Below are 11,857 nucleotides of genomic sequence, written 5' to 3' on the forward strand. Positions count from 1 at the left end.
TGATTTAAGGAGGGGGGCCATTAAAAGGTGCAAATCCTGCATTTCGTCCAGCATATAAATCAGATTATTAAGTATATGTGTGTAACGACATGGGAGCATCGGTGGACGATATGAACTTTGGTGACACATTAACAGTGGTTCCGTAAAAAGAATAAAAATAGGGAATAAGAATAAAGAGAGGTGAATATATTCCACAGGTAAAAGCTCCCCCAACGGTCAACGGTGATGCCCCACGTGGGGGCATTTTACTGTTATTTTCGCAGGTATCGGCAACGGGTTTGTGCTACGACACCTTCGTCGACACGAATGTATTCTCTCTCATTCTCACTGGCTCTTTCTCTCCCCCTCCCTCCCTACAGGAGGGGGGGGGGGGGAGGGGGGGGGCTCCTCCCCTGGTGTTTTCAATTGAGCGCCACCGTCGACCGCTTCGCAATGCAACGTTATCAATTAGTCAGCGACTCCAGCCAGTTTATTCAGGGGAGCTGGAAGTGGCTTTTGCTGATTTACAGACTGCTGGGGAGATGTGAGAGCGATACGCGCAGACGTGGGCAGATACAGGGGTGGGGGGGGGGCTTTAAGGTCTGTGGGAATGCTGCCTTTGCACCACTCACCTACAGGATTCGGCGCTGCGGTTTCAAGTCCCTGCAGTCATGCGGTGAAACCTCCACGAGATGAAAAGAGAGAAATGCAAAAGAAAGAGATGTCGGAGAACTTCTGGGGGGGGGGGGGGTAAACCCCTCTTCTCAGATGTATTGGATTTCAACCACCGCCTGTTTTTGCGCAAAAGCCACATTTGTGTGATACACGATAAAAAAAAAGACGAATGATCTACTGATTCTGATGGATGGAAACATCAGACAGTTGTTTTTTTCCCAACTACGGTGGCCTGTTTGATGTTCCAAAGATAACTGAAGGTCGGGAGATGTGACAGAAGTCGTCGCCCAAGTCGATGCGACTAATTCCTCCGTATCCTCGAGACGGAGGCCTTCAGAATTCCGGCTGTAGATTCGGTCAAACATTTTCGCCAAATGCCGTTCGAAGCCGCTCAAAAGGATTGTGGTGAGCTTGCACAGTTGCCTTCTGGGTAACGGAGTCCCCCAATATGTTCCCCATCTGCCTCACAAAGGGAAAAAAATACAACATCTTTTCTATAAACACCAAATTACCAGAATGTTGGGGGTTATTTTGGGAGGAAAACTGCTAAAAACAAACTGGATTTCGTCCCGTTGAGCGGCAGATTAACGTTTGTCGATGTTAATGTCGCGAATGACGTAACGATCGAGACTCTTTTCGACCGGATTCACCAAAATACCTTTCATGTGAACACGTCGTGGTTGGAGGAGCAGAATAATGTGAGGGACAGAAGAGGGACGGACCAGTTACGGGAGAACTAGGCCAGGACCTGTTGCCCGTCACCGATCCGCACTGTCCCTCAGTGTCTTCTCCTCAATCACCCATCATTCCTCTCACGACAAGGCCCCTCACAAATTACAGCGTATTGTCCCCGGCCGATCGTCCTGTCATCGCACGGCTCCTCGTTTCAGAGCGGAGCTTATTGTAGACACAGAGCAGAGCCCGAGGACCCCCGGACCCACACACACATTTACGGTCACCCAAGACCTTTATTGTGGATCTGCACACAAACACACAGGTTAATCTGAATGGACGGCATTAGTGTGTGTCCACATCAGTTCACACACACACACACACACACACACACTGGGGACAGGTCCATTAGCTCTGGTGCCAACAGACTCTGTGACCCAGACAGTGTTCTACCATATCAGCGTGTACACACACACACACACACACACTAGTGCAGAAAGACTGTCACTGTGAAGACATCTCCTCTGCCAATCACCTGACTTATATGTCACCCCCCCCCCCCCACCCACAGAGGGGCCGACAATAACCTGTTTGTGCTATCAGCCGTGTGTGTGTGTGTGTTAGGATGAAATATTGCTATTTTAGACACAAATACGGAGTTTTATGGAGGAAGAATGAGAAGGACGACGTGTGGATACAAGAATGCTGGAAAACAGTGGCTGGTGCCGGTCCAAAACAGGTCTGAACCAAGAACAGGACCATTAAGACTTGGCAAGGAATAGTTTATTTACTGAGAGCAACACATTTAAAATAGAACACCGTCACGAATGGGTCACCAGGCGGTACCTTGTACAGCAGCAAAGAATCAGCTAATCAGCAAACAGGCAGAACTTAAACCCAAAATATACTTATTTACTCAAAGGAGACGTTTTCTGGAGACCACAGCAGATGAAAACGGTCGCCTGAGCGCGTAACCGTGCCAACAGTCCCTTTATAGTCGGATTTGCAGCTTCTTCTTTATTTTCCGACGTTAGATTATCCCGACATCCATCCAGCAGCCTGTTGTTTCCAATTTGACGAGTAAACACACCAGCCAATCAACGGGCACTGGGAACGCGTCCTTCTTGGCAGACGTCGTAGAACAAAAATCAAGTCTGGTTTGTCTGAGCTTCTTCTAATCCGGGGCTCTTTTTAAACGTGGGCTTTTGTTTCACGCGGTTCTTGGGGCAGGAGAACCGTCGGCTCCCTCCGAGCCTCCATGTTGCATCAGCCCGGCGTTAAAAATCCTATTGAAAAACAAACACACAGTAAAGTTTAATTGAATAGGCCTTTCGCCTCGGGACGGAGGACTCACCGTTTTACTGGTTCTCTCTCTCTTATTACCCAAAACGCAGGCAACAAGCTAATTAATAATCACTAGCATATGCCGAGTGAAGCGTGGAAAGCTTTTACTGTGGCGTTAGGTGTAAATGAGAGGAAAAGTGCAGCGCCGGCTCTTTTATTCACACTTCTGTTGCCTTCGTCCACAACAGTTAATGCAATAATAAAAAAAAAAAGTTTTATTCTTGAAAATGGGGATTCTTCTCATACATTTGTTAAAAAAAAGGCCATGTGTATAAAGAATTCCGCTTCCCCCAGCTCCAAAACAAATACCTCTTAATTAGAAGCGATTGGCCCCCTCTTCCTCACCAACCGCCGACTGGAACGCATGAAAGTGTCGGTAATTGTAAGAGTCGCCTGCGTTTATGTGCAGCGGGGAAGCCGGCGTGACGCTGCTGTAAAACACAAAAATGGAAGGCTCTCATTGAACACAATGACTTCCTTCCTCTCTCACCGCTCGCGTCGCCCGTGCTGGGAAAATAGGAAAGAGGGAATGTCCATTTGGCACTGATTAGGGAAGAGGCAAATTTGAAGGGAGGGGGCTTGGAGACCGCAAGGGGTTACACACATGTATCTGCAGCCACGACACCGAGGGCCCCCTCTAATTTAGATGTCTAAGAATTTGCTGCCTGTGCTGCCTCATGCCAGAAAGTCTCAACCTCACTGTAAATAAATGGCACGGGGCACTGTGGAGTCACCCCCCATTTGTAAATCATTAAAATATTTTCTCCGTGACATATTAATTAGCGCGCGGCGTTCGTGTCTTCCCGCCTGTGCAGAGGGCCCAAGAGTGTGTCTGTGAGCGCTCACGGGGTCTGATTCATGCTGCATTAAGTACCAAGTAAAAGCGATAAGATAGCTACGCCTTGACTCATCGTTTTAATACCGATGGTGCGTGTTGGAGCTTCGAAGGAGGCGGCCGTACAGAGTTTATAGTGTTTGATTTAATTAAGAAGAGAATGCTAATGAGGAGCAGCGCCTGCATCCCGGTACGTTTATCTTGAAGTCGAGGTGTTCTGCATCTGAGCAGGAGTTAGCTGAAAAGCTACAAGGAGAGCTAATTGAGAAAAGAGGGCAAATTCAGACATTTCCTATAATCTTGGAAGGACAGGTGGCTCCCTTTAAAACAAAAAAGACAAGACAGCTTCTGTCTTAGCTTAAGGCTCAAGGTCATATGTCGAGGCAGCTCAAGGTCATACGTCGAGGCAGTTGTTTTTCTGCCTCTTCGCAGAAAGGACACTCGTGAGCTATCGGAAGAACAAAAGCCGATCTGTTTCAAAGTGATTGAAAAAGAATTAGCCAATCTCTCCATCTTTCTGTCAGCGATACAAACACAGCCTTGATTTCGCTCGGCCTGTCTTTTCACGTGGATTATCGTCATATCTCCCGGCCCTCTGGGAGAATTATGGCTTTAATCGCTTACACTCCAAACCCCCGTAGCATCAGTAAAATGTTTACAGCGAGAACGCACAGAGGTCCTTTGGTGAAGCCTTTGACTCAATACAGCACGTATAAATATATCCATTTCATTACGGAGGCCAGTCAAATAGTTGTCTCAGCGGTTTTCCCTCTGTATGATGCAAATTGCTGCAAGCTGTTGTACTTGGAAAATGTTTTCTTATAAGAGTTTTTCTGCCTTCGCATAAATCACGGCTAAATGTTGCATTCGGATGACAACAGACAGGCTATTTAGTCTTGGCCCCCATTGTCACCCCGCGGCAGGAGGCGGGCCTTCAAAGGCCGCCGTCATTAGCTGTTGTCAGTCGTTTGCCCGGCGTTCCCAAATGTATGGAATTTTGATTTTATGCAGCCGCGTGAGGAGATGTGCCACCACGAGGCAGCGGACCCAAGTCCTTATGTCCGGTTTTTGGTTTCTGAGGAGACTCAAATGCTCCTGGGGCTCTCGTGCTCTCCCCAGTGACATGAATCACGCTTTAAATCCACGCCGAGGTCCTCGCTCCTTTAATAAAGACGCAGCTCTCGTGTCATTTATCATCTAATAGGAAGGTCCAGATGGCCCTGTTGCGTAATCAGGGATTATCCAGCAGCGGGAAACTGCTGCGTAGCTTCACACCCTTTCCAAAACCAGTGTTCTCGGTATGATATCGACAGGGCGGAGCTCACGAACGCACGCTCACCACTTCTGAGGCTGGCGGTGGGAACGCTGCCCGAGCAGTTCACGGCGGTCGTGTCGTCCGTGCTCCCGTCAACTCCGTGGTTTCACTGTAAACCTGCGAAAACAAAAGACAACACTGAAAAAAAACAAACCTTTTTAAATGACAAAGTGGAGGAGCTTTTGAACTACTGCAGTCAGCCACCAGATGGCGCTCAGCACTGCTGTCAGTCTTTACAGGACACCTTGATATTTACACTCCCCCCTCCCCCCAAACCTCTTCATCTCTACAGATTTTGGCAGATTACTGTAAATTTCCCATCAGCGAGGTCGAAAACGCTGACGTCCATTTCTGTAATTACCCAGAATGCCGCACTCTGAGCAGAAATCCAATTCGCCTTCTTGGCGCACTGTCCACCAGAATCCTGCCCCAAACATTTGTTTGTGATTAAGCGCTACAGGAGGCTGTGGCTCCGATAAACACTCCGCCGGTGCATTTTACAGCGTTCCTGATCAAACGTGACGCGGTCGTCCTCTCCTCAAACTATTTATTCTGCCGGCTGGATTTGAGTCTAAAAGTAACAAAAACTTTAAATAATGGAAATAGCCGCGTCTCCATCCCTTCCCGCGGGGTCAGGATAATCTAGCGAAGAAGAAGAAGAGATACGAGCAAAAATAAAGCAGCAAACATGCAGTCAGAGATGCATAAACAGAGCTGTGAAACACTAAACAGTGAGTTAAAGCAGATAACCAAGAGAACACCACATTTAAACCAGTACAACGTGTTCTAGCCTTGCTAGCAGGCAGCTTTTGCTTAATCAGGTAAGTCACTGTGTAAAGAAGAAGAAGAGGGATACTTCATTAATCCCGCAGAGGGGAAATTACTCTTAACGCTATGATATAATCCTGGAAATCCCACATGTACACAAAAACCGGTAGTTGCACACATTCACACACATGCCTAATAATACACAAATGTGGTGGGAAGTGCTTTACTTTTGGTTGGTGGAGCCTCTTTAACATCTTCGTGGTTTAATTAACAGCGATTAGCATCAACGGGACGTTCGCAGACGCTCATCTTCATAAAACCCGTGATTATCGCAGGACAAAAAACAGTCGCACATCTGGTTGCGTTTAAAGACCTTGTCGGCTAACAAATTAAAGGCTTTATTTTGAAATAAAAAAATATCCCACTTTGGTTTGTTTGACACGTTCAGAGCACATTTTTCTCATTGTGGCCAATTCAGAAACGAGCATCTCGAGCGCCTCTGAAGCTCGCTCAAACCCACTCGCCGTGAAGCTCTTAAGTTCGATAATTTGCAAACCAAAACACACGTTAAACCTAATTTAGAGGCTCCGAACTTGAAGCTCAGAGATGGACGTGCTGTGGCCTAAGAGGGCTTTTCTGCGTCCCTGCTGGAGAAGATGGCAATAACCTGTGTGTGTGTGTGTGTGTGTGTGTGTGTGTGTGTGTGTGTGTGTGTGTGAAATCTACTTCCATTGTGCCGTTTGCTTCATTAGGATTTTAGGTTGGACTTGGATGTGGTAAAATGATCCAATCATCAATAATCATGGTATTTCTGATCTGTAATAGAACAAAGCCAACGAAAGCCCAGCAAAGCGAAGCGGGTAGGTTTTCCTGCCTTGAGGCACGTCTGGGCTGCAGATTCAGACCTTCCACCTCATCCCCCAGAAGGTTTGTTGTTGTGTGAAAGCAACATCAAAGCATGATAACAGACTAATGACCGATTTCATGGACGTTGAGTCATACTAGAAGGGTCGTTAGGATGGATTTTTGCTCCGCGAAGCTAAACCTCATAAAGAGGAAAGATAAACATTAACACGTCTCTGTATCTGCATTTGTTGTGGCTCTCGGAGCGTTTAAGAAACCGAGTGTTTGTCAAAACTGTAGCTAAAGGGGACGACGTTCCGGGTGCTACCAGAGATGACCCCTAGGTGGCAGTACATCTCAGGAAACCTCCAGGACTAAGAACATCGCTTCAGCTACTAAACCCCTTCAATTGTCCTTCCCTTTATTTGCTCTGCAGGACGACGAAGGTGGGTGACAACGCGCCCGTACACTCACTGAGTCGGGGTTTTTTTTGCCGCCGTTGCCCTTTAAACAGCAGCGTGATGGGCTCCGTGATGGGCTCCGTGAGGCGCGCCAGGCGTGTATAGTGTTACTCTCATCAAAAAGGGGCTGAAAGGGGGTGAATGGAGGATGATGTGTGTAGTGCCTCTGCTTAGTGGAGGCATTTCCAGCTGGCGCCAGCGCAGAGGAAACCCACTGAGACACACAACAACACACACAGACACAGAGGTCAGCCTGGATTCACCCTCCTCCTCCTCCTCCTCCTCCTCCTCCCCTGCCCAGAGCCCCTCACCCCCACTGCTCTCCCTTCCCAGACCCAGACGCCTGTCATCTGCTCCTTCGCTCATCTGGCTTCCTGTCCATTTCTATACCGTTGCGAACTCTCACCGTCGACTTTTAAATATTGCGGAGACAACTTCAGCGCTTTTCCCCTTTTCCCGATGTTCCCCGAGAAATTGAAGTTCTGAAATATACTGGGGAGCTTTGAAGGCCATTAAATACATTTGATCTGTGGGATGATGAATAACGAAAGAAAGTAAATGAACCCTTGTGGACCTATTTTGATTTTATATTGCGATTGGATGGAATAAGCAAAAAGGAGAACATCTATCTTTATCGTGGGACATTCCTGGACCGGTTTGTTTATTTTGGCTCCTTCACAGTGGCCGAACAAGTGAAGGAAAACACAGGGAGGACCAGAGATGACTGGTGACAGCTGCTACGGCGACCGTTTAAAAGGCCCCAGCTCGTGAGACGTGCTGGACGACCAACACGTGCTCCTCTGAGCTCACGCCACTTCCTGTGGCAACATGTTCAGCCCCACGTGAAGCGCGGGATCCCTAAACGTCCCTAAATATTTTTTAGCACTTTATTCAGCTCGCAAAGCCGAGCGCGTCACCTAGCAACAGTGATGAGAAAAGCCCCCTCGGGGTAAAACGAGGTGTAATTTAATAAGATAAACATTCACATTTCTGTGAAATACACATTTTTAATCACACACACACGCTGGATATTTTATAATATTTATACACATTGAGGTGTAGGAGCAAAATAACCTGTGTGTCTGTGTGTCCTCACATTCGTTACATATTGAGGACTAAAATTCTCATTCTACCAGCTAAGTGAGGCCATTTTGCTGGGTCCCACAACCTCAGGACTGTTTGAGGGTTAAGACATGGTTTTAAGTTTAGTATTGGTTTAGGGTTGAGTTAGGATGGGTTTGGTTTAAGCAACTGGATGATGTATTGTCTTTAAAAGTCCACATACATGTAGAGATGTGAGAAGGTGTGTGTGTGTGTAAGAGAATTTTTTATTGAGCCCACTTATCCTCACTCATGTTTTTGTCTCATCTTTAACTCATTTTTCTTTGATTAAAAAGTATGACATCGTCGGCGGATGTTGGTAGTCATGTTGCATTCAGGGCTTACACGTCATTTTGAGTTTATGTCCGCTGGCACTTGAGACGCTCTTCGTGTCCGCATCACTTTTGAACCAAATCTGAAATTAATTTAGTTTTGTTTGAAATTTAAAGACATCTCAGGATGGTGTCCTGTAAACTTTATTGCTCAAGCTGTTGGAACTCTTGTATCATTTCTGATTCAGACTGAATTAACAAAAAAGAGAGAGTTAGATGTGTTTGTGAGCGTAAATTTACAGGGTTTGTTGCATTTATGTGCCTGTAAATGAAGCAGCTGCTGCTACACACTTAAATCTACTGTGCACGTTGAAACCAGTCGTGCCTCTAATGTGGGTGTGTTTTTTTTTACATCTGTGTGTGTGTGTGTGTGTGTGTGTGTGTGTGTGTGTGTGTGTCTTTTCAGGTGTTGTGTCTCCATGTACACAAGAGATGACTGAAATTCAAAAAATGAATTAAAATATGGATTTTTCTTATTCTCTTCCTTTAAAATGAAATATGGAGTAAATAGAACTTGAAGTTCACTGAACTAAAATAGGGATAAATACTGATAAATCATAACTAGTAATTAAATATAGAAATAGAATTGATTACAGCAGTTAAGCACAAATTGATGGTTCAACAAGTAACTTTATTTTTGTCTTTAAGCAAAATTCATGAAACTGGAGACTCAAATACGTCTTTTTGAGCTTTTAAAAATGGTTCTATTGAAACCAGGTTTTGGCAACATAAAAACGTGCTTTTAAAAAAAATTTGGACAGAAATGATCGGAATTAAAAACAAAAAGATCCAAATCCAATTCTGATTCCAGCAGTTCAAAGACAGCATTGGGTGCACACACACACACACACACACACCACACACACACACACACACTGAAGCCTTGAATCACAGTTTAATCACGCTGAACTCTAATTAAAGGGAGCGCCGACTCACTGGGCAGCTGTCCTCATCTTTGCCTGACCAGAAATAGGACTCCGGTCACTTTTTCTTCCGGGACAGTTTCTGAACGGCTGAATTGTATTTCAAACATTTCAAACAGACCCTGAACAAGGAAGTCATGTAATAAAGAGAACATAAACACACACGACTGCAGGAGAGAGCCAGGAAATGTCCCAAAAAGTGCTCGAAGAAACCCAGTGATGAGGAGGAGGAGAAGGAGGATGGGGACATCTTATTACCACAGACAGGAAATCAGAAAGTGAAAGGTGCTAAATGCTAACAGGCGTTAGCTTCTGTCGGGTATTTATAGTCGTGGGCTTGGGACTTAAAAACCAGTGTTGAATTCACACCAAAGGTGTTAAATCCAACACTAGAAGAGTGTCTATGTGTCCACAATATTAAGTGTAAAATTAACACTTTGGAAAGGGTTCATTTTTCAACACTTAGTTATATTACAACATAAAAAAATGACTTTAAAATTACACTATGAGTGACCCTAATGAGTGCATAAACAGGGTGTAGAATGCTGTGACCAGCCAATGCCCCCTCCCATTAATGTACCGCCTTCAGTTGCCAAACACACAAGATAACGCAACAATACACTAGATTTTTTAATTGCAGCGTACATTAAAACGCCACATCAACAATTAACAACTGAGCTCGGCGTGAAATAATCATTCAAAATCAAAGTTTGGGACAATGAATAAGCAGAAATCATTGTGTGGACGTCTGTTCTCGCCGACACAAACGGCATTCAAGTGTTCATCAAAATACAACGTAGAGACTTCAGACGTTAAAGGATCGGCCTTGTCATCACTAACAATTATACACAGGATCTTTTTGAACAAAGGCATCGCTCTTTTTACCACCTGAACATACAGCCCAACCCGATATTCAGCTAAACCAGTGACCAAGACTTCAGTAATGGAGTTTTAGCCCCAGTTTTTAGCCATAATTAAAGCTCTCGATTCTCTCACAATGAGATCAGGGATATGGACTTTTTGATCAAGCACTGAAACACAAAAATGCTTGAACAGAACCAACGAGGCCATGCAAAGTTGCCACCAGTAACTTAAACTCTCCCTTCCGAGGGCACGGCTGAAATAGGCACCTGTGTTCCTTCAGCCTCCAAAACCTTAATATCATCAGCAAGTGGCTTCAAAACAGGATCAAACCCAAACTTCAAGTCCCCTGAATAGAATAAAGCTACGAGGTGAACGTTCGCTCACAGAATTGAGTTTAAGGTGGGAGATTTCTCAAGATAATAGACCATCAAAACCATCGTAGTACAGCTGGATCTGAAGAGCATGTTCTTGTTAAATTAGGAGGCATAATTTATATCGCTGCAAATCGCACACCAGGAAAATATTCCAAGGGTTCAAATCTTTTCTTCCAAGTGTTTTGTCCTTTTGGGTTCTGTGTTGAGACATGAAAGTGGATTTTCTGGTCAAAACAATCCTCACTTTCCCTGATGACAAACACTCCTTTTGCATTAGCCTGGATATCGTGAAGCAGTTCCTCCCCTCAACCAACTAAAGACCAGGAACTCCTGAGGCTTGAGCAATAATAGAGCCGCACAGGTCCAGATTTCCTTTATCTCGACGGGACCGTGTGCATCGACAGTCCCAGGAGGCTCCAACGACAACATAGGCTCAAACTCAAAATGGCCGATAGGATGAGAACCAATACCGTCCATGTGTAACCAGAGTATGTGCATTAAAAACATCATCCAGGCTCACCTTGCAGGTGTAACGGGACAGTCCAAGATGTGTTCCTCCTCCAACAGCGCCGTGAAGAATTCTGGCTCCGACATCAGCGCCACGCACGGTGGTCTGGAGGAACGGGAAGTTGCTGCACAACGAGATGAACCAGTGAAATGTGTCATATTCAAATCTCAATACGCACTGCCACGTGATAACCAGATAAACTGATGACACGTTCCTTTTAAACGGACTCAACTATCCTGGGAATTCCCAGATAACATCACATTTCTAGGTTAAATGACCAAATTACTAATTACACTTTGGGCAGATCTCACAGAACATATAAAAAGGCCCAAAAGACGCATGAACTCTAGTCTCCACTGTCCCTGACCATCGTCAGCATAGCGACGGCTCTCCAGGATTTAATGGGAACAGAAGGTGAAAATTAAGTAAACAGCCACCTGGAAAAGCAGCCTTGGATTCCTTGATCTTCACAAGTGTCGCTGGACAGTTTAAGCTCCGTTCCAGGTAACCGGAACCACTCTGGTGATCGTAGAAATGCTCCTGTTTAGGAACAGGGAGCGATACTGTGGAGACACAGGACGTGTGTTCAGACCGCTGGTCACCTGATCAGACCGCTGGTCACCTGATCAGACCGCTGGTCACCTGATCAGACCTCATGATAGATCTGACAGCACTGAGACGTCAACGACATCAACTATTTTGAGTACTAGGATCACGGACACATGCTCATGTCACTTACGTAACCTCTGAATCTGGAGGGACCCTCCTGAAACAGGACAGAAGCATAATCGAAGTGCCACTTAATCCAAAAGTATTTGGAAATTGGCATAATTGACAACCGAAATGACAACAATAAGTACAAA

General features: G+C 45.5%; 1 long non-coding RNA gene across 3 annotated transcripts; it reads right to left on the bottom strand.

Annotated features, from left to right (window-relative positions):
• Positions 1-2,092: 2,092 nt before the first annotated feature.
• LOC130519903 (uncharacterized) lies at positions 2,093-11,763 on the bottom strand. Of its 3 annotated transcripts, none has more exons than XR_008948524.1 (6): positions 11,734-11,763; positions 11,432-11,557; positions 11,007-11,099; positions 4,845-4,937; positions 2,980-3,101; positions 2,093-2,612 (listed from the first exon to the last, which is right to left on the bottom strand). It is a non-coding gene; the product is annotated as an uncharacterized LOC130519903 (long non-coding RNA). The 3 variants fall into 3 exon arrangements; XR_008948525.1 differs by lacking the exon at positions 11,734-11,763 and adding an exon at positions 11,597-11,667; XR_008948523.1 differs by lacking the exon at positions 11,734-11,763 and having other exon boundaries at positions 11,432-11,661.
• Between the last annotated feature and the right edge of the window lie 94 nt (positions 11,764-11,857).

This window comes from Takifugu flavidus, unplaced genomic scaffold (genome assembly GCF_003711565.1).
Source record: "Takifugu flavidus isolate HTHZ2018 unplaced genomic scaffold, ASM371156v2 ctg241, whole genome shotgun sequence".
NCBI lineage: Eukaryota > Metazoa > Chordata > Actinopteri > Tetraodontiformes > Tetraodontidae > Takifugu > Takifugu flavidus.